A 20,831-nucleotide genomic window follows, 5' to 3' on the forward strand; every position below is an offset into this window, starting at 1 on the left:
ATTTTTCTTCTTTAAAAAATATTCTTTGTTTTATGATATGGCTCTTGAAGAATAGATAATGAGAGAAATTTACACAATATAAAAAGAAAAAATGTCAATAAACATTTTGTTTTTTTAAAAGGGAAATTAGACTAATTTAATCATATCTTATCCTTAATGAGCCCATGTTGGTTCCTAGTGACCATACTTACTTTTACAAAGTAGTCACAGACCATTTGTTTAATCATCTGCTTCAGAACTTTGCTGGAGAATTGATATCACTATTGAGTGGGCTCATAGCATAGCAGTAGCATGCAAATAGTAAGGGGAGAATGGCCAAGTCACTACCACAGATAAATAAATGTTACTATAGATTAGAAGTTGGTCAATTTGTCAAATTTGACAGCTGGGATCTTTGGATCTCTGAGTCTTATTCTTACCACAAGTCAACTTACTGTCTAAAATTTGATTTCTGCCTGTGTCTCAAGAGACAGGATATCCCCTGAGTATTTTTTTTAGTCTTTTTTTTTTCTGGGGTTTGCAAAACGAACTTTTGACAGATTATTTTAAGAGTCTGATCTCTTTATCAGCTAACTGTTGCCTCTGTCCTCTGGCAGGTCTTCAGCTATTGTGCAGCTAACTCCAGGACTTGTATTTCCTGAACTTCAGAAGCTTTCCCCTATCTTAAACAACTTTACTCCTTTCCCTGTCTCCCCCGCCCCAGTAACAGGACAGAAAGGTCAAATTCATCAATCTGTACTTTCTGTAATTTACCCCTTTGCCTGACTTTAGTCTTTTGGCACCACCATATTCTCCACAATACAGTGACACTCACCTCTTTGTTGTTCCTTGCACAAAATCCAGAATTTTCACTGGCTGTCCCTATGCATGGAATTCTCTCTTTCCCCATCTCTGGCTCCTAGCTTCTCTAGTTTCCTTCAAGTCTCAGCTAAAGTCCCAAATTTTGCAAGAAACTCTCCTTAGTCCTTCATAATCTTAGTGTTTTCCCTCTGAAACTAAGCTCAATTTACCCAGTTTGTACAAATTCTTTTAGTACTCTGGATAGAAGGTCATGTCACTAATAGCAAATGAAAAAAAAAACCAACAAAACAAAACATAGATTTGCAAGAATAGTCAGGAAGTATTAAGTCCATAATGAGCTAAGCTTCATAAAAAATACTAAGAACAGGGGCAGCTAGATGGTTCAGTGGATTAAAGCACCATGCCCAGAATCCAGTGGACCTGGGTTCAAATGCTTCAGACATTTTCTAGCTGTGTGACCCTAGGCAAATCACTGAACCCCTGAGACAGAAAGTAAGAGTTTAAAAAAATGCTATGTTTTGTAAAAAAAAAAAATGCTTTTTTTGTAGCTATGTTTATAGCAAGAAACAATCAGGAAGGAAAAGAAGTGTCTACTTCTTGGGGCAAATGGTGCAATGCTAACAGAAAAACAGAACTATCCAGCTCTTAGTTTCCTTTTGTCTTCTCTGTTCTCAAGAAGCTTACATTTCTATCATCGGAGTCAGCAGCAAATAACTTACATATATAGAAATATGCAGAAAAAATACACAGAATTACAAGATAGGAAAATATAAGAGAGGGAGGGAAGGAGTAGTAATTAGTAATTAGTGGGGTTCAGGAAAAGCTTCATAGAGAAGTGGTGCTTAAATTCTGTTCTGAAGAAAGAGGGGGAGGAGATGGAAATGAGAGAGATGGAATTCTTGGAAATGGAAATGAGGAAAGAATATATTCTAGCCATGAGGGAAAAGTCAGTGCAAAAGTCCAGAGCCAAGCTATGGAGTGCCACGTGTAAGAAACAGAGGGAAGGTGAATTGGATTGACATGTAGAATGTGAGAAGGAAGTAATGTATATATAATAAGGCTGGCAAGTTAGGTTGGGGCCAAGTTATGAAAGACTTTAAAAGCCAAACCAAGTAGTTTTTATTTGCTCCTAGAAGCTATAGAGAACCACTAGACTTTACTGAGTAGGTGAAAGCCCTGGTCAAATCTTTCTTTTAGGAATATTACTTTAGCAAAAGCAGAGATAATTAGAGAAGAGAGGCTTTAGGCAGAGGGAACAATTAGAAAGCCATTTCAATAAAGAGTGATGAGAACATGCATGGACTATAAGTAGAATGAAGGGAGTAGAATATAAGTGATGTTGTAGATGTAAAAATGGCAAAATTTGGCATCTGATTGGGTGTACTGTAAACCTTAAAATTTCTCAGACTTATGAATGTTGGAAATTTCCCCATTGGGGAATCTTCTACTTAAAAAAATTCCCTAGCAGATAGTGAGAATTCTACTTGAATGTGAAAACTCCTTGCCTTGGGAATATCCTTACTCCACCCTACTTAAGACTGCTTTAGGACAGAAAACTCATTGCTAAACAAAGAAAGTACTTGGATCCATGATTATGGTGGGGCAAGGAGTTCTTTGAGCCAGGCCTGTTTTTAGAATTGATACAATGGGATGCTAAGTGCCTATAAAGGTGGGGTAACTTGTAAACTACTTAGACCTAAAAGGTGAAAACTTATTCAGAGGTTTTCTCTTAATGAAATTAGTCGACACAGCAACATTTTTTTTCTCTCTTACTAAAGAGATTAATCTACTCAGCTGTGAATTCAAAATGGGCTGTCTTTTGGAAAACATCTACAGTGATTGGTAGATGTAGGGACTTAGGGGAGGTGACATGGGAGAAAAACCCCTATATAAGAAAAAGCAGAATCCTTTTGGAGAGATATCCTTTTGGAGAATCTCTGATGAGGACCACTTGGGAAGAATCTCTTGAGAGAGGCTCTGGAGAAGGGAAGCTCTTGGAGGACAATCTCTAAGGAGGTCTCCCTGGAGCTCCTCTAAGGGGACTCTGTCCCTCTGGAGGCTCTGGAGAGAGGCCCTTTGGAACAGTCTCTGGCTGGAAGGCTCTCTGGTGAAGTTAGCTGAAATGGAGCTGGCCTGGTGTTACTAGAATCCTTGTTTAGTCAGACCTTGTGGTGAGTGTTAAAAAACTGACTGATTTCTCTTTTAGACTCAGGTCTAGGCCATATTGGCTTGAGGCCCTTCAGACTTATTCCTTTCTTACTCTCTCTCTCTCTTTCTTTGATTACTCATTGTATTGTTAATTAAAATCTATATAAAACCCAATTGACTTGGGTATTTGAATAACTGGGAATATTTCCCTGGCAACCACCTTATATTTGATTTTAAAACCCAAGACACTGTAGTGAAACATATTTCTGTGGTCAAATTTACTCACCCTCTCTTATATCTATCACAATTTATATCTTCCACTATTTTAATCACTACAGTTTAAGACCTCAACCATTTTAAATCTCATAGTACATAGAGAAGAAGAATAAATTGAAGGTCATGGTTATGAACTTGACATATATTGGTATCATTGATAGAAACAGAAAAATTATAAGCAGAATGGGTTTTGGGGAAAAGGCAATGAATTAGGTTTTGAATATGAATCTGAAATATCTCTGGAACATCTAGTTCAAAATGTCTCCTAATGGGTAATTGAGACAGCTAAGTAGCACAACAGATACAGTGCCAGGACTGGAGTATGGAAGACCTAAATTCAAATAAATCCTCTTCACTTACTGCCTCTATGACTCTGAGCAAGTCACTTAACTTCTGTTTGACTCAGTTTCCTCAACTATAAATTGGAAATAATAAAGGCACCTATATGTTTCAAGATCTTTATAGCAGCTCTCTTTGTAGTGGCAGAGACATGGAAAGGGAGGAGATGCCCATCAATTAGGGAATGGATAAACAAATTGTGGTATATACTTATAATAGAATATTACTGTGCTGGGGGCAGCTGACTAGCTCAGTGGATTGAGAGCCAGGCCTAGAGACGGGAGATCCTCGGTTCAAATCTGACTTCAGACACTTCCTAGCTGTGTGACCCTGGGCAAGTCACTTAACCCCCATTGCCCAGCCCTTACCACTCCTCTGCCTTGGAGCCAATACACAGTATTGACTCCAAGATGGAAGGTAGGGGTTTGAAAAAAAAATATTACTGCGCTGTAAGAAACAATAAACAGGTTGATTTTTTAAGAACACCAAAAGATCTATAGTAAATAATGAAATGTAAAATGGGTAGAATCATGAGAATGTTACATCCGGCCATAGAATTAATATTGGAAGAATAAGTCATGAATGTCTGCTTCCAGAGAATGAACTGAAAAATAGAAACACAAAAGACTATACATATATATGTGTGTGTGTGTGTGTGTGTGTGTGTGTGTGTGTGTGTGTGTGTGCATATATATATATATATACATATCCCTTTATTGGGTCACACCTTCTAGGTGTGGGGAGGGGTTAAAGCACTTGGGAATAAATTCTAATAAGTTTTTAAATAAATAAAAATTTAAAAATTATAAAAGTACCTATTTAATAGGGTTGTTGAGAGAATCAAAAGAAATTACTGTAAATCACTTAGCACAGTATCTGGCACACAATAGGCACTATATGAATGCTTATTCCATTCCTCTAATAGATGATGCAAGGTTGAAATTCAGGGGAGAGACTGAGTACAATTCTCTAGATTAGGGGATATTATACACCATGATGTTTGCTTCTATCTTTTTATAGATATCTTTGTAAAAATGTGAACTCATTGAAGAACTCCAAAGTTGTTTTTTTTGAGATACTTCTACCTTTTCTTCCTTATCAGGACTATTTACTATTCTATCATTAGACCTTTATTTTGGAGAGCCTCTTTTACCTTTTTTCCTAGTACAAACTTTGATAACCATGACATTTCTCTCTTCTCTGAACTTTTGGAAATCTGCTTTCCTATAGTTGAGAATTTGCATCTGACTATGACTAAAAGTCCCTTTCTCCCTTAGTTATTTCCATGTTCATTTTACCAATCACTATAACTTTCTTGTTGCACAAAATTAGGCATGCATTAGCAGTTCCCATCAGTGCTTCTTCAACCTTTTGAGAGATTAAATCATCATTAGTAGGATGAATTGACAGCAGTGCAATGATCTGGGACAATTCTGAAGGATTTATGACAGGGATGCTATCCACCTCCAGTGAAAGAACTGTGGGAGTCAGAATACAGATCAAAGCATATTATCTTTCACATTGGTCTATTTACAATTTTATTTGGGAGTTTTGGTTTTGTATGAGTGTATTCTTACAATAATGACCTATATGGATGTATATTTTACATGATAATACATGTATGGCCCAGATCAAATTGCTTACCATTTCTGAGTGTGGCAAAGGAAGGGAGGGAAATGTTTCAGATCTTATAATTTTGGAAAACTTATATTGAAAACTATTATTATATATAATTGGGAAAATAAAATATCTTTATATTTTAAAACAACTAATAAAAAAAGAAGTATGAATTGAAAATGCATCCCATGTTCTGCTTCAAACCAAGAGACTTCTAAAACATGTGTGAAACATTGAAACCCACCATTACTATTATTTGTAGACTTTGCATCAGCTTTGTAATCTATTTAAGGACAGCACCATTTGAAGCCTCACCTGGCTTGGTGATTTATACCATATTCTCATGACAACATTGTTCCTAGTTATTGTTGTTGTTTTTTCCTCACCCAAATCATATTCATCACATTTTCACTGGCAGTTTGTATATTTCCTTAACTTTCTGACATATAGTATAACTCTATTTCCTGTAAGAGCCTCCACAACCTTTAAATATCATGGTGTAATGACCCCTTATGTAACAATATCCCAAGAAAAGAGACAAAGACAAGAAACCAGGTGTCCCTGAACTTGTGACAAGATTCATCACCTCCGAATGCTTCAGTATTCTCCATGCCCAAGATCTTGGATGACTCATAGCATAACTTAGAACCCAAGAATTCCCTGGGGTATATGCAGTGAAAGGGAACATAAATACAGACAGACATGGGAATTTAGATTGGCTTAGATTTCTAAGCTTGGGGCATTTTGAATGCCTCTGAATATGGCGTATACTTAGTATAGATAATGTTGACTTGGTAGAGATAATGCCAACCTGTTCTGTTGTGGCCTTGGAAGTTGGTTTGAGAGTTTCTTTGGGGAGGGGCACATGCAATGCCAGACTTCAGGAGGTGGAGAGGATTCTTCATAAAAGGGCCATACATGGTTAGCCATTGTTTGATCAAAGTTCTCCAACTTCTACTTCCAGCAGCCAAAATGGCGGAGTAAGAAATGTTCTGAGCTTGCCCAAAGCCACCTCCCAACCACACAAGGGGGAAAAAAAAGCCTCAAAATGAGTCTTGGGGTGGCAGAACCAACAAAAAAATTGGGTGAAGCAAGGTTTCATCCAAAGGAAACATAGACGGATCATAGGAAGGACTCATCTCCCTGGAGTAAGAGGAGAACTAGGAGCGTGAGGAGCATGGAATGGCCCAGGGCAAGCACACCCTGGGGAACCCTCAGAGTAAGAAGCAGCATTCCAGCGCGACAGACACCAGGGGGAGCTAACAGCCGGGGAGCAGAATCCAGTTAAATCCAGGAACAGATCAGAGGTCTTGAAACTTTCAAAGTTGTTTGCTTTCTCCTAGCTCTGGTCATTTCACTCTGTACAGGTTCATATGAGTCTTCCCAGGTTTCTCTGAAATCGTCCCTTTTATAGAACCTCTCACGGTCCATAGTATTCCACTAAATTATATCATACTTTATTAAGCTGTTCCCCAGTCATAGTTTGAAATAATTATTCTTAAGAACTAAGTGATAAGGGGGCACCTGGGTAGCTCAGTGGATTGAGAGCCAGGCCTAGAGATGGGAGGTCCTAAATTCAAATCTGGCCTCAGACACTTCCCAGATGTGTGAACCTGGGCAAGTCACTTGACCCCCATTGCCTAGCGCTTACCACTCTTCTGCCTTGGAGCCAATACACAATATTGACTCCAAGAACAAAGGTAAGGGTTTAAAAAAAAAAAGAACTAAATGATAAGAAGAAGCTAGATAGTACAGTGGATAAATGACCAGGCCTAGAGTTGGTCAGATCTGGGTTCAAATGTGAGCTGAGATACTTGCTGGCTGTGTTATCCTGTTTGCCTAGCACTTTGCTGCTCTTCTGACTTAGAATTGATACTAAGAAAAAAGGTAAGGGTTTAAAAATAAATTAATGAATAGGTGATAAAGTATGTTGTTTCTTCACTCAATTAGCCTAGTATTAATAGGGTAGCAGTAGAACAGATAGTTGTTTTGGGGGAAGGGTCCGAAAGAGGCCCCAAGGAGACCTCCCAAACACTCAAAACAATCTCATTGTTAGTGCTCTCTCTCTCTCCCTTGAAATTACTATTTAGTTTTTTGTATGTACATTGTAGTTACTTATTTTTATCTAGTTTTTATATATGTCCTAATGTACAAATGGGGATTTGAACCCCGGACTTCAATTCCCAGAAGTCCTTGGTAGTTCCCAGAATTCCCTAAAATCTCACCGGAGATACCCACCTGGGCCAAGAACAAAATGGGCATTTAAACTGACTGTAATGCCTACTTGGGCTCTCTGCTTCAGCTTCTATAAGCACATGCAGGCAAGATGTAAGTAGTTGTGAATGGGCTCTGGGCATAGGCACGTGCTTTTTGTATTTTCTTTATTTATTAATTCTAATTTATATTTTCTTTATTTCTTAATTCTAATAATCTTTAATAAACCTCATAAAATATAATATTTTTAGTAGAGAAACTAATTTAAATGTTACAGTTTATGGCAACCACTAGATTGGATGAGAACTTCTCAAATTTTTTAGCCTAGATAATGATTTCTAAGCCATGTTACTCCAAGGCTTTTCAGAAAAGTCTCTTGATCAGCTTGAGCCTGCACTCCTGCAATTAGGACCTTCTTGATTCAATATCACTCACCTGGTCCCAGCCCCACCCAGCCAGGCCCAGCCCTCCTGCTGCCTACCTATTTGCCTGATTTCCTGCCTGCAGCCATCCTCTTTGGACCTGGTCCTGGCCCTGCCAACCCCGGTGGTCTCTCTCTCTCTCACTCACCTGGCCCAGCCCATCCCCAGCAACTCTGGCTTCTGACCCATATGGCTCATCGCCCCAGGACCAGCCTCAGGTCCCAGGCCACTGGTAGCAGACCCAATTTTTTCAGGATCAAAATCCCACTGGTAAAAAACAGGAGTGATTTTTCCTTAGGCTATGATTAGCCTCCATGTGGCAAGGGGCAGGGGACACAGGGGGTGGAGAACGAAGAGAAGGAAGAGACTCTTCCAAACAGGAACTTACAAGCATGACTGCTTTAAAAGGATATCTTTTGACTATATTGATTCTTTCATATATCTCACCTGAGATTCAGGGGAAAAATTCAACTCCCTGCAATTATTTGGCCAAATATGGGATTCCAAAAACCCACCCTCACTATGGGGAAGCAGCTCAGTGGCTCAGTGAATTGAGAGCCAGGCCGAGAGACGGGAGGTCCTTGGTTAAAATCTGGCCTCAGACACTTCCTGGCGGTGTGGCCCTGGGCAGGTCATTTAACCCCCATTGCCTATCCCTTACCACTCTTCTGCCTTCTGACAATAGGCATCTAAATGGATAAAAACAAACAAACAAACAAACAAAAACCAAGGAACTTTAAAGAGATTGGAGGTTATGTTTTAAGGCATTTCAGATTCCAATGTTTTATTAAAAATCTCTGTATTCTATTGCATTTTGCTGATCGTTTTGTTTAAGATTTAACTTTGTGATTTTAAGTTCATATGTTACTGCATTCAATACTATTCTGTTAAACTGAATCATTTTAATGTACTGGGTTTTAATTACTGTTAAATTCTGTTGCTTTCCCCCTATAACTATACTGAACAAACATTATTGAGTAAGACCATATAAAAACAGCATTTCTATTTTTGACTTTGTAAATTGTCACATAGAGGATAGATAGACTCCATCAGAAAAATTGCTACAATTGTATAACAAACTTCGGAAAATTTAATGAGCTAAATATCTCAAATTGATTTTAAGGGTTCTTTAAACATGATTTTTAGAAAAATTTTTTAAACAATCTCTAGTCATTTTGCCTGCCCCTAACAGGAGGTAAGGCCCATTTTAGTAGCTGAAGTGAAATACAATTATAATCCCAACTCCCGCATTTATGAAAATGTGAATAGAAGTTGGGAAGTTAATCCCAGGGCATTGTACCCCTAGAAGACTCCTAAAAGAGGAGCATCTCTCATTTATAACTCTTCAGCTCACTTTACAGAGGTTTGAGTTTTTCCTAGACTCCTCTGCCACATTTTTTGTAATGATATCTAGATTTCTTGATGATGTTCAAGACCCAAAATGAGTTTTACCTTGTTTAAAAATATGTTTACCAACTTTGAAACATTTGCTACCTTTGTAAAAATTGTGACAAATATCCATCAGTTCATAGGCTTTTAAAAATACCATACAGCAACTTTTGTGAAATATGATAGTGGGTTTGTTTGCTATTGTAATTAACTGGACCATTGAGAATTTTGGGGATATTGATACCTACATATTTGTACTACTATTCTTTATTTTAAAAAAAAACCTGTTACCTTGTAAAATTCATTTGCTTGTACTCACAGTGGATCATGGCCAGATATGAAGAGGAAATGGATCTCATTTTTGGTGAGAAAGCCTTGCATTCTATATTTTCTTAGCTGACACAGTGTGTCAATAATTATAAGCTATATTTTTATTTTAAAATTCTTTTATTATATTTTTCTTGCATGTGCAATATACTATTTCAGTTTTTTATTTTTTTCTCTCCTTTTTATATTTGAAGCACATGTCACCAGTATTAAGATTTTCTTCAGCTTTTTGATTTAGCAGTAATATAAGTTTTTAAAAATTTGCTATAATGTCAATGCATGCCCCAAAAGCTTGAGACTGAGAAATGATGCCACTAATTGTTTTAAAAAATTATGGGACTTTGCTTAATGAGTCTGTCTGATTCCAGGACAAGATATACAAAAGAGCCATTTCACAAGGCCAAAGAAGCAAAGCTAACCTGAATTGTGCCAAAAGAGCAAACAGGTCCACAAAGAAACCAATCCAGGAAGGATTGATATACTTCTAAGGCAATACAAAGGACTTGAACCTAGTGTGAAGACTCAAGGTTGCGAAGCTTAATATACGTTAAGACGTAGGCCTTCCTTGTATCCACACTCTTTGTGAAAATACTTATAGACGAGTATCCCTAACTTGGCTCCACCTTGGCTTCTAAAATCTGGTCCCTCTTCTGTCTTTCACAGTGTGGCAAACTTTCTGTAGTCCTGGCTACTGACTGGGTAAATGCTTACTTGCTTATATCATTTTAATTGGGCCCTGATTCAAGGACATGTTATAGATTTATTTTTCCTTTACTTAGAATTTTTACATAAAAGACTTTGATAGTCTATATTTTCATCCAGAAGTTATCTTTTTTTATTTAGATTTTTCTGATGTCTTTTTAATTTCTCTTGCCAATTGATTCATATACCTCATAACTCAGCCATGCATCCCTAAATGATCCCTGTGTTTTTCAATCACCCTCTTCAAGGGGGGGAATGTAAAAATATTATTATTTTAAATTGCAAAGTTTAAATTTCTTTTTGAGAAGAATTTTAGGTTAAGAAACATGTTACCTCTCTGAATCCAGAAACTGAACTGTTTGGAGAAGACACCATGAAGATGCCTCTAGACCACAAGCTGCGCGAGAAGATCAAGAATGAACTTTGGTTGTGGTTGATTGAACATTTATTTGTATGTATACTTTCATGCTAAAGGGGACTGCCCCCTAACTGGTTTTTTGTCAATGCGTCTAGCAATTATTGATTTTGTTCTTTTCCTCTTATACTCAAATTATTGTAATCTGTACATTGATTATGTTTTCATGATCCTTTTTGGGGAAACCTTTCCCAATAAGAATCAAATGGGGGGATTTTAAAAATGGAGATTTGAACCCAGAAGTCCTTGGTAGTTCCCAGAATTCCCTAAAATCTCACCGGAGATACCCACCTGGGCCAAGAACAAAATGGGCATTTAAACTGACTGTAATGCCTACTTGGGCTCTCTGCTTCAGCTTCTAAGCACATGCAGGCAGGATGTAAGTGGTTGTGAATGGGCTCTGGGCATAGGCACGTGCTTTTTGTATTTTCTTTATTTATTAATTCTAATTTGTATTTTCTTTATTTCTTAATTCTAATAATCTTTAATAAACCTCACAAAATATAATACTTTTAGTAGAGAAACTAGTTTAAATGTTACACCAAGCAGAATTCTACTTTTTTCGGAAAGAGAAAGAGACAGAGAGAGACAGAGACAGATAGACAAAGAGATAGACAGACAGACACAGAGAGAGACAGATAGATAGTCAGACAGTGAGAAACAGGGAGATATATCTATATCTATATCTATCTCCATATATATGGAGGGAGGAAGGGAGGGATAGAGAGAGAGAGAGAGACAGACAGACAGACAGAGACAGACAGAGACAGACAGAAAGAGAGAGGGAGGAGAGAAAGAGAAGAGAGGGGGTAGAGAGAGAGAACAAGACTAAGAACCTGGCAGTCTAGATTCAAATTCTAGTTTAGATATTTTCTACTTGAGTGACCTTAAGCAAGTCACTTCTCTAGCGAACTATGAAATAAGAAGGGTTCGAATAAAAGCACTTTCCTATTTCTTTTAGCTCTAAATTGATGACAATAGAATGTTTTACTTTTATTTTGATAGTCACAGTACCTAGCATAGTATCTTCCATTTAATAGAGACTTGATAAATGTTTGCATAATTAAATTGATTTGAAAATATAATCTCAGAAAGTTTGAGCTGCAAGGAACCTTCAAGATCATTTATTTCTGCTGCTTCCTTTAGAGTGGAGGAAAACCTGACCCAAAGCAGGGAAGCAATTTGGTTGGTCTTGAATCCTAAATACTTAATACTAAAATGTAGGCTGAAGAGAGAGGCAAAATGGAGGCAAATTGAAAGTCCAATAGTTTTACAGAAGAGATATTAGAGATTATATTTTTTCCTTTTTCTTTTATTAACCCCTATTTTCCATCTTAGATTCAATACTAAGTATTGGTTCTAAGAGAAAAGAATGGTAACTCCACATTTAGAATTAAGTGATTTGCCCAAGGTCACAAAACTAGAAAATGTCTGAGGCCAGAATGGAACCCAATTCCTCCAGTCTCTAGTCCTAACTCTCTCTCCATGGTGCCACCTTGCTGTCGCTGAAATCATATTTTTGTTCAATCTCCTCATTTTACAGAGGAATCAAGAGAGACTTAGAGTTAGTGTCAGAATAGGAACATAAACCTGGATCTCCTGACTTCCAGTCTAAAACACTTTCAGCAAAGTTATTGAAAGTCAGCTTTCTTAGGTGAGGCCAAGGCTCACTGGCCAGGGGGAAAAGGGCCTGAAATGTTTTGGGGGCCAAATATTAGGCCACTTTGACTGGAACACACAGCATGTGTGAAGGAGAGTCATAATAGGAGATTGGTCTTGCAAAGAAGGTTGTTATCAGGTTATAGAGAACCTTGAATATCAGGAAAATAACCATTTTTTTTTCTGGCTTCACTCTCATTGACCCAAATTAAACAGTTCACAAGTCAAAGGAGATCCTCTTGGTGTAGTATTAATACAAAAAAAGTGTGGTCAAGCAGTTAACTCCTTTCCCATTTCTAACTTGTCAGTATGTCTTTTAAACCCTCATTTTCTTTCTTAGTGACAATTCTAAGAAAGAAGGGCAAGGGTGAAGTAGCAGGTATGTGAGGGAGTGGCCCCGGGTCACATAGCTAAGAAATGTCTGAGGCCACATTTGAACCCAGGATCTCTCATTTGTAGGCCTGGCACTCTATCCACTGTGCCATTTGGCTGCCTGCCCCCTCCATTAGTAAATATTGCTGCAGAGGCCTGAACCTTCAGAGGTCAGTGATGGTGAACCTTTTAGAGATAGAGTGTCGGGTCCCACTCCATCCCACCCCTGACAAAGTGCCCAGAGTGAACCCTCCAGGGACCAAGTGCCCCACCTCCTTTGTTCTTCACCCCCCCCCCCTTATCCCAGATAGGGGAGGGAGGAAGCTCTCCCATTGGCTACTATGCAGGAGGGGTGGGTCATGTGAGGAATGTCTTCAGACTCAAGGAGATGGAGAGGGGTATAGCTCCTTCCAAGTCCCTCTGGTTTTTTAGTAACAAACTCTGGCTGGTGATGGCAGGCATGCCCACAGAAAGGGGCACATATCCACAGGTTCACCATCACTGTGACAGGTCATGATATCAGAGGACATGGTTTTCAGCCTTGATTATACCACTTAACACATGTAGAGCTCTCAGGGACTTCAGAGGCCATCTAGTTCACCTAGGGAAGTGAAGGGGCTTGCTCAAAGTCTTACAGGTAGCAAATATTAAAGGTGGGATATGAATCTCTATTTCTGAAATCAGGCAGAGACAGCCAGGTAGCACAATGGATAGAGTACTGGGTCTGGAGACAGGAAGATTTGACTTTAAATTCAGCCTTAGATACTCACTAATTGTGTGATCCTAAATTAAGTTACTCAACTTTTGCCTCAGTGTTATCCCATGTAAAATGGGGATAATAGTAGCAGTTACCTCCCAAGGTGATTGTGTAGAGCAAATAAGAGAATATTATGAAAGTGGTTAATACAATGCCTGGCACATGATATTTAATAAATGTTTGTTTCCTTCATTTCAGAGAGAGTATTCTGCCTAATGTACCATGGACTTTAGGTGAGTTATTTTCCTTATCTGTAAAGTGAGAATAAGAATACTTGCTCTTCTTACTTCATAGGATTGTTATCTGTAAAATACTTTATAACTGAGAAGTACTATTTAAATAGAAGCTATTACTCAGAACTCTGCTAAACAATCCAAAGGATAGAGAAGGGGGGAAAAGACACACATAATCTCTGCCCTTGAGGACCTTGAAATATATAATTGAGAATATTTAAAAATTTTAAGATAGGGGTAACTAGGTGGCCCAGTGGATAGAGAGTGAGGAGATCCTGGGTTCAAATGTGGCCTCACATACTTGGTAGCTGTGTGATCCTGGGCAAGTCACTTAACCCCCATTACCTAGCCCTTACCTCTCTTCTGCCTTGGAACCAATATTTAATATTGACTCTGAGAAGGAAGATAAAGGTTTAAAAAAGCCCAAACCACTATAGAAGTTTTTGTCACCATAATTACTAGTATTACTACTGCTATGACTACTACATTATGTGACTCAGGCTATTAATTATGGATTGAGAGGTAGGGCAAGATGATAGGAAGAAGAGAATAGGCCTGGGGAAATGTCAGATGCTACTTAAACCTCACACTGTGGCAGGATCTTTCTGAAGTTCTAGTTGCACTGTGAAGAACTTCTTCAGGAGAAAAGAACTGGAGCTGAATGTAAGGTTTTTCAACTTTACAAGGGAAAACCCCAAAGTCTTGTCTGGGGAACTGAAGCTAAGCCATCAAATGTGGATCCGTCCAACTATACAGGAACCCGGGATATAGAGCTGTCAAAGTTGGGAGGCAGGCAGGATTGGTGAGCCCTGTGTCATATGAGCTGTTTTCATGCCCTGGCATGGCCATGTCCAACTCTGCTAATCCCCTGCAGCTCTTCTGGCCAAGAGGCCAGACATTAATATGTACTAGGGTTACTCAGTGAAGGGCAAATCACTGTGAACTCAAGTAACCAGACTTTCGCCAGAAGAAGAAGTAGGGCATGAGTTGTTTAGAATTGAGGAAATTACATTGAACTTACAGTCAAAAATCCTGTGTTTGAGTTCTGGTTCAGTTGTTTATCAGCTATATAACCTTGAAAACTTCCTCAGCTTCTTCATCTATAAAATGAGGGCCTTAGAATAGATGATCTCTAAGATTATTTCCTGCTCTGACAGGTTCCTCCTTCTGCTATCTTGTATTTCATGCCTCCTAGCTGTGATGCTCCATGTTCTGAGGCCTCTCCCATCTTTGATATGCTATGTTCTCAGACAGAGGTGTCATATTTGCAACCCCACTCAAACCAGATTAAAATATAACCGGGAAATGTTTAACAAAATAAAAATACTATACAATACAGATAATGTTAATTTGTGGTTTTCAAAGTAAATATGAAACCTCAGGGATCCATTTCTATTTGAGTTTGTCACGAATGTCTAAAGTCTCTTCCTTTTGTGATTCTCTGAGAGAATTACAGAACATGGAGCAGAGTAAAAGGAAGATTAAGATTCAGATGCTAAGAAAACTCTGTAGGTTAGAAAATTATCCTTTAACTTGTTTGTGAGGCTGAACGAAGAACAAGATTAGGGAAGCTCGGATCAAGTCCCAATTCAGCACTAGACTTCCCATGTAATCTTAGTCAAAACTCCTTTTACCCTTTTGGCTTGCTTCCCATCAGCTCCATGAAGGCATTATCTCTGCTATCAGCTGGAGGAATGGGAGAATGGATGCTGTCTGGGCAATGCCTTTGAGCTCTTCCTGGAAAGAAAAGGGCTAGATAAAAGCCATAGATGATAATAGGGCCTGCAGTACACAGAGGGTAGCATTTAGTAAGCACTTCTGAGGGATTACATTCACTCTTGGCCCAAACTCAATGGAGCTTTCCCTCAGTAAGAGTAGCACCCCTGGGGTTTCACAACACTGCCTGGTTCAGGGGAATTTGAAAATGTGCTCTTACTGGCCTAGGGGTTGTGCAAGATTCCAGTCAAGAGCCAAAAGCAGAAGGAATCAAGTTGTCCAGCCACCATTAACCATAGTCAGTCCCAAAACATCAGGGTTATGACACCACCTCCACCTCCAGGGAAGCAGGCCAGTCATTAGAACTTTTCCTTTTGTTCTCTCACACAATTCTTTAAAAAAAAATTTTTTTTTAATGTAGAGTGTTTTCCATGGTTACATGATTCATGATCTTTCTCTCTCTTCTTCCCTTCCCCCTCCCGGAGCTGACAAGCAATTTCACTGGGTTACACATGTTTCACTGTTCAAAACCTATTTCCATGAATGATCATTTAAAGTCAAAATCCCCAATTATATCCCCATGGAACCATGTGATTGATCCTATGTTTTTCTTCTGCATTTCTATTCCCACAGTTCTTCCTCTGGCTGTGGATAGTTTCTTTCTCATAAGTTCCTCTGGATTGTCCTGGATCATTGCATTGCTGCTAGTAGAGAAGTCCATTACATTCAATCATACCACAGTGTATCAGTCTCTGTGTACAGTGTTTTCCTGCTTCTGCTCCTTTCACTCTGCATCACTTCCTGCAGGTTGTTCCAGTCTCCATGGAATTCCTCCACTTTATTCTTCCTTTGAGCACAATAGTATTCCATCACCAACATATACCACCATTTGTTCAGTCATTTCTCAATCGAAGGGCATCCCCTCAATTTTTTGCCACCACAAAGAGCGCAGCTATGAATATTCTTGTACAAGTCTTTTTCCTTATTGTCTCTTTGGGGTACAAATCCAGCAGTGCTATGGCTGGATCAAAGCACAGGCAGTCTTTTAAAGCACTGTGTGAAAAATTTCATATTGCCTTCCAGAATGGTTGGACTAATTCATAACAACATTGGCAGTGTATTAATGTCCCAATTTTGCCACATCCCCTCCAAAATTTATCACTTTCCTTTCTTACCATATTGGTCAGTCTGCTAAGTGTAAGGTGGTACCTCAGAGTTGTTTTTATTTGCATTTCTCTAATCAGAAGGTCTCATACAACTTTTAAAATATCTCTAGGAGGAAACCAGGGCAGAGATTTGTATCTGCATTTTACTCATGTGGAAACTGAAGTCCACAGAGGAGAAATGGCATGGTCAAAAATCAAACTCTCTCAGTGACAGAATTTGGATTTAAGCCAAGGGCTTTTGATTTTAATTTCACTGATAATAGGAATGAACCTCCCCTGGTCATCCTTCTACTTGGGGCTCCAGACAAGTACCCCAGTTTCAAGTCACCTTGTGAATGAGCATCCATTCAAAAACAAAGCTTATGAGTCCCCACCAATTATTACTTTTTCTTTTCTTTTTTTTTAAATCCTTACTTTCCATCTTAGGATTTATACTGTGTATTAATTCCAAGGCAAAAGAATGGCTAGGCAATGAGGGTTAAGTGAGCTGCTCAGGGTCACACAACTAGGAAGTGTCTAAGTCTAGATTTGAACCCAGGGCCTCCCATCTCTAGGCTTGGCTCTCAATCCACTGAACCACCCAGCTGCCCCCAATTATTACTTTTTTCTAAGTTAACCAGAAAACACAGTGTGCCAAGACAAAAAAACTTAATAAAATCTACAGTAAAAAAGTGATGAAAATGATATCCCTTCCTTCCCCTCATCCCCATATACACAGAGGTAAATTCTCCCACAGGTTTCCATAGCAACAGGGGAAAAGAGAAGGAAACATACATGACCAGAAATACACACAGAGGTACATGTGTGCATGTTCCATGTGTGGCCAGGGAATACCCACAAAGTACCTCACAGGGGGCCCATGTAGAATTGGGACAAATAATTAATGCCTCTGAACCCACAGTAACCTTAATGTCTTCTAATGATATTATTGTGTTAATTGTTTATTAAGATGCTACTCTTTGCCCTCCACTGGATATCTTTTCTCTGTGGCTGCTCTCTGCTCTGTTTTCTGGTCTGTGACTGCTCACTAACACCATCTGCTGGATTATAGCTACTGAGAGAGAGACAGACAGACAAAGACAGAGTCAGAGACAGAGAGTTTGTAGTCCTAATACACTGGGGGTGAACCTTTTAGAGACTGTGCTGTGCCCAGCCCTCAAGACCATGTGCTGTACCCCACCCCCTTAACCCACACAGGGAAGGGAGGAAGTGTTTCCATTGTATTGCAGAGCAGAAGGGTGAGAGATGTTAAAATAATGTCCTGAGGTGCCCAGTAGAGAGGGGAAAGGGTGAAGCTCCCTCAGAGTCCCTCTGCCTTTCTAGTAAGGAACTCTGAGAGGAAGTGGGGAGAGGGGAGAAGGGGGGCATAGGCACCTCCATCTTTGCACCCATGCCATAGGTTTCCCCATCACTGCCCTAGTGTAAGCCTTGGCTCTTTTGTGATGCACACCCCAGCCAGCTAGATTGACAATTTCTTAGGCATCTTGTTAGTCTTTCCTGATGTGCTGAAGTTCCCTGATCTGGGTCTCTTTTTTGACCTAGATTAGAAAATTCTTCTCAAGTCTTGTGATACACCTGGTCATTGCTTTGTAAGTTTTCAAAACTTCCCAGAGGAGGCTCCACTTAGCAAAACCAAAAAGGAGCTGAATGGAGTTGAGGTGACAATGTTCTTTTGAATTCCTATAAGACCCCTAGTTCCATGCAGATCAACTTGGAACAAGACCTAAAGGGCCAGGTGGAAACATTGGAACTGGCTACCATTCACTACCCTACTTCTTTGTTCTCTATTCTACTTTTGCTTCATATTTCTGCTAGCAACCAAAATGCTATTTCCATAATAACAAAAACAATAGCAATATCAACAATAATATAGGAGAGGCATAATAGCATAAGGCAAAGAACATTATATTTGGACTAAAAAGATCTGGGGCTTTCTAATGCATTTAATGCTGATTCTGCCAGGCAAGTCACTAAACCTCCATGCATTTTTGTCTTCCTTTCTGGAAGTGATGGGATATGGCTATATCCTGGCAAGGTCTCTTCATTGAAAATTATTTCAATTGCCCTTTAGAGTGAAAAAAAAATACATCTCTTACATCAGTTCTGAGAAGAAGAAATTGCAAATATTATCATCCTCATTTGAGGTATTTGGTATATAATTGTTCCATTATATTTCAAAAATAAAGAAATTGAAGCCAAGAAAGAGAAAGTGACTTATTCACAGTCAACTAGGTGGATAGCCAAGATTCAGATTCAAGTCAGCTGACTGCCTCCAGTGTCCTTTCTCCTATACCATGATGCTTCTCTGAAAATATAATGAGTGGGGGAGGGAAGGGAAGGCATAAATGCCCTTTCTTTTAATACAAAGTTGAGGTTGCAGTTACAGACAGTGTTGTTCTTATCTACTGCCCTCCTTCACATCACCTTGATATCATTATATTACATTTGGGGACCTTTTTTTTAGGGCTGATCTCATGCCCCATGATGTTCCAGGGGTGGGGGAGGGGAGAGAATAGATTTTTACTGACCACTTGAGACCTGAATCTTTGGCCCTGATTCGATTTGCTGATTTTGACTCTCAGGGTGAACTGCTGACTTGGGCTGGTGCCATCTGGGAAAAGGGCTGGCTGACCTGGGATAAAAGGATAGAGTTACACATACTGCCATCTGCTTCTTCTGCCTCTCCAAATTTACAGACTCATAGATTGTTAGAACTGGAAGGGAACTTGGAGATCATCTAACCAGTCCAAACTCCTCCTTTGACAGAAGAGGAAACTGAGGCATTGAGCAAGTTAATGACAGATGTGGGATCTGAGCTCAGGTCTCCTGTCTCATAAGCCAGAGGTTTTTTTTTTTTCCTTTGCACACTCAGAAGCTTATTCTATTTTCTTCCTCTTTTAAAAAGCCACAGGTGTTGGGGTGGGGGGAAGAGTTTCAATGGCTTCATATTCCTGTGGCCCCTTGAGGTCCATGGAGCACAGGGAGATGACTCAAACCAATTATCCCAAGCCATCTGTTCTTGCTATGCCTCCAACTCCAACTATTAGTGTAGTGAAAAGACTGCTGCACTTGGAGTCCCAACACCTGGGCCCGAATCCCAGTTCTGCCACACTACCTTATGACCTTGGACAGCTTCAGCATCCACATGTGTAAAACTGGGATAATCATCCTACCACATATCAGTATTGGAAGGAGGATGCTATAAAAAAGTGAGCTTATTAACTGCTTGGAGGGTCACCAGTTGAAGAAGTTGGAGTATTCCCTACCTCATTATTCCTCCCCTCTTCTGTCCTCATCCCTGGAATTCCTTCCTCCCTTCTCCAAAGCCTACCAGTGCCTCAGAACTCAGTTTAAGTCATCCAAGAAGACTTCATGGAAGAGGAAGAACAGGACTAGCTCAGCACTATTCCACTCTAGAGAGGAGGCACCTCTAAGATCTCTCCACTGAAATAAGGACAATTTAGCCAACTTAAATAGACTACTAAAATAGCCCTCTAATTGCTCTCCCAGGCTCCTATCTATCCCTTTAACAATGCTTCCCCCCACATGTTGCCAGATCAATCTTCCCAAAGCACAGCTCTAGTCACATTCCTCCTCTGGTCACCAATGTGGGTGGCTCCTAATGGCTATCAGAAAAAAAAAAGCCCATGAGGGCAGCTGCGTAGCTGAGTGGCTTGAGAGCCAGGCCTAGAGACAGGAGATCCTGGGTTCAAATGTGACCTCAGACACTTCCCAGCTGTGTGACCCTGGGCAAGCCACGTGACCCCCATTGCCTAGCCCTTACCACTCTTCTGCCTTGGAGCCAATACACAGTATTGACTCCAAGACAGAAGGTAAGGGTTTAAAAAAAAAAGTCCAAATTTCTTCTAGTTACATTCAAGATCTTCCCTTCCTTTCCAGAGTGATCTCCTGCTATCCATTTCCAGGCATACTAATTTTTTTTATGACTCCCAAATGTATGTAATATTTAGAGCTTTTGCTCATATAATTCCCTACCTTTTCCTGAAATGTCCAGCTCTTACTTCCCTTCTCTGACATTGAGTTTCACCTTCTATAAAGATTCACTTTACTCAGCAGTTCTCAAACTATGGTTTCAGAACCCCTTTATACTCTTAAAAATTATTGCAGATCTCCAAAGAGAATTTGTTTATATGAGTTATATATATCAATATTTACCATATTAGAAATTAAACCTTCTTTGTATTTTTATGAAAATAGTTTCGATTACATGGACCTCAAAGGGTCTAAAGACACCTAGAGGTCCTGGGCCATAATTTA

Source organism: Monodelphis domestica, chromosome 1 (genome assembly GCF_027887165.1).
Source record: "Monodelphis domestica isolate mMonDom1 chromosome 1, mMonDom1.pri, whole genome shotgun sequence".
Lineage (NCBI taxonomy): Eukaryota > Metazoa > Chordata > Mammalia > Didelphimorphia > Didelphidae > Monodelphis > Monodelphis domestica.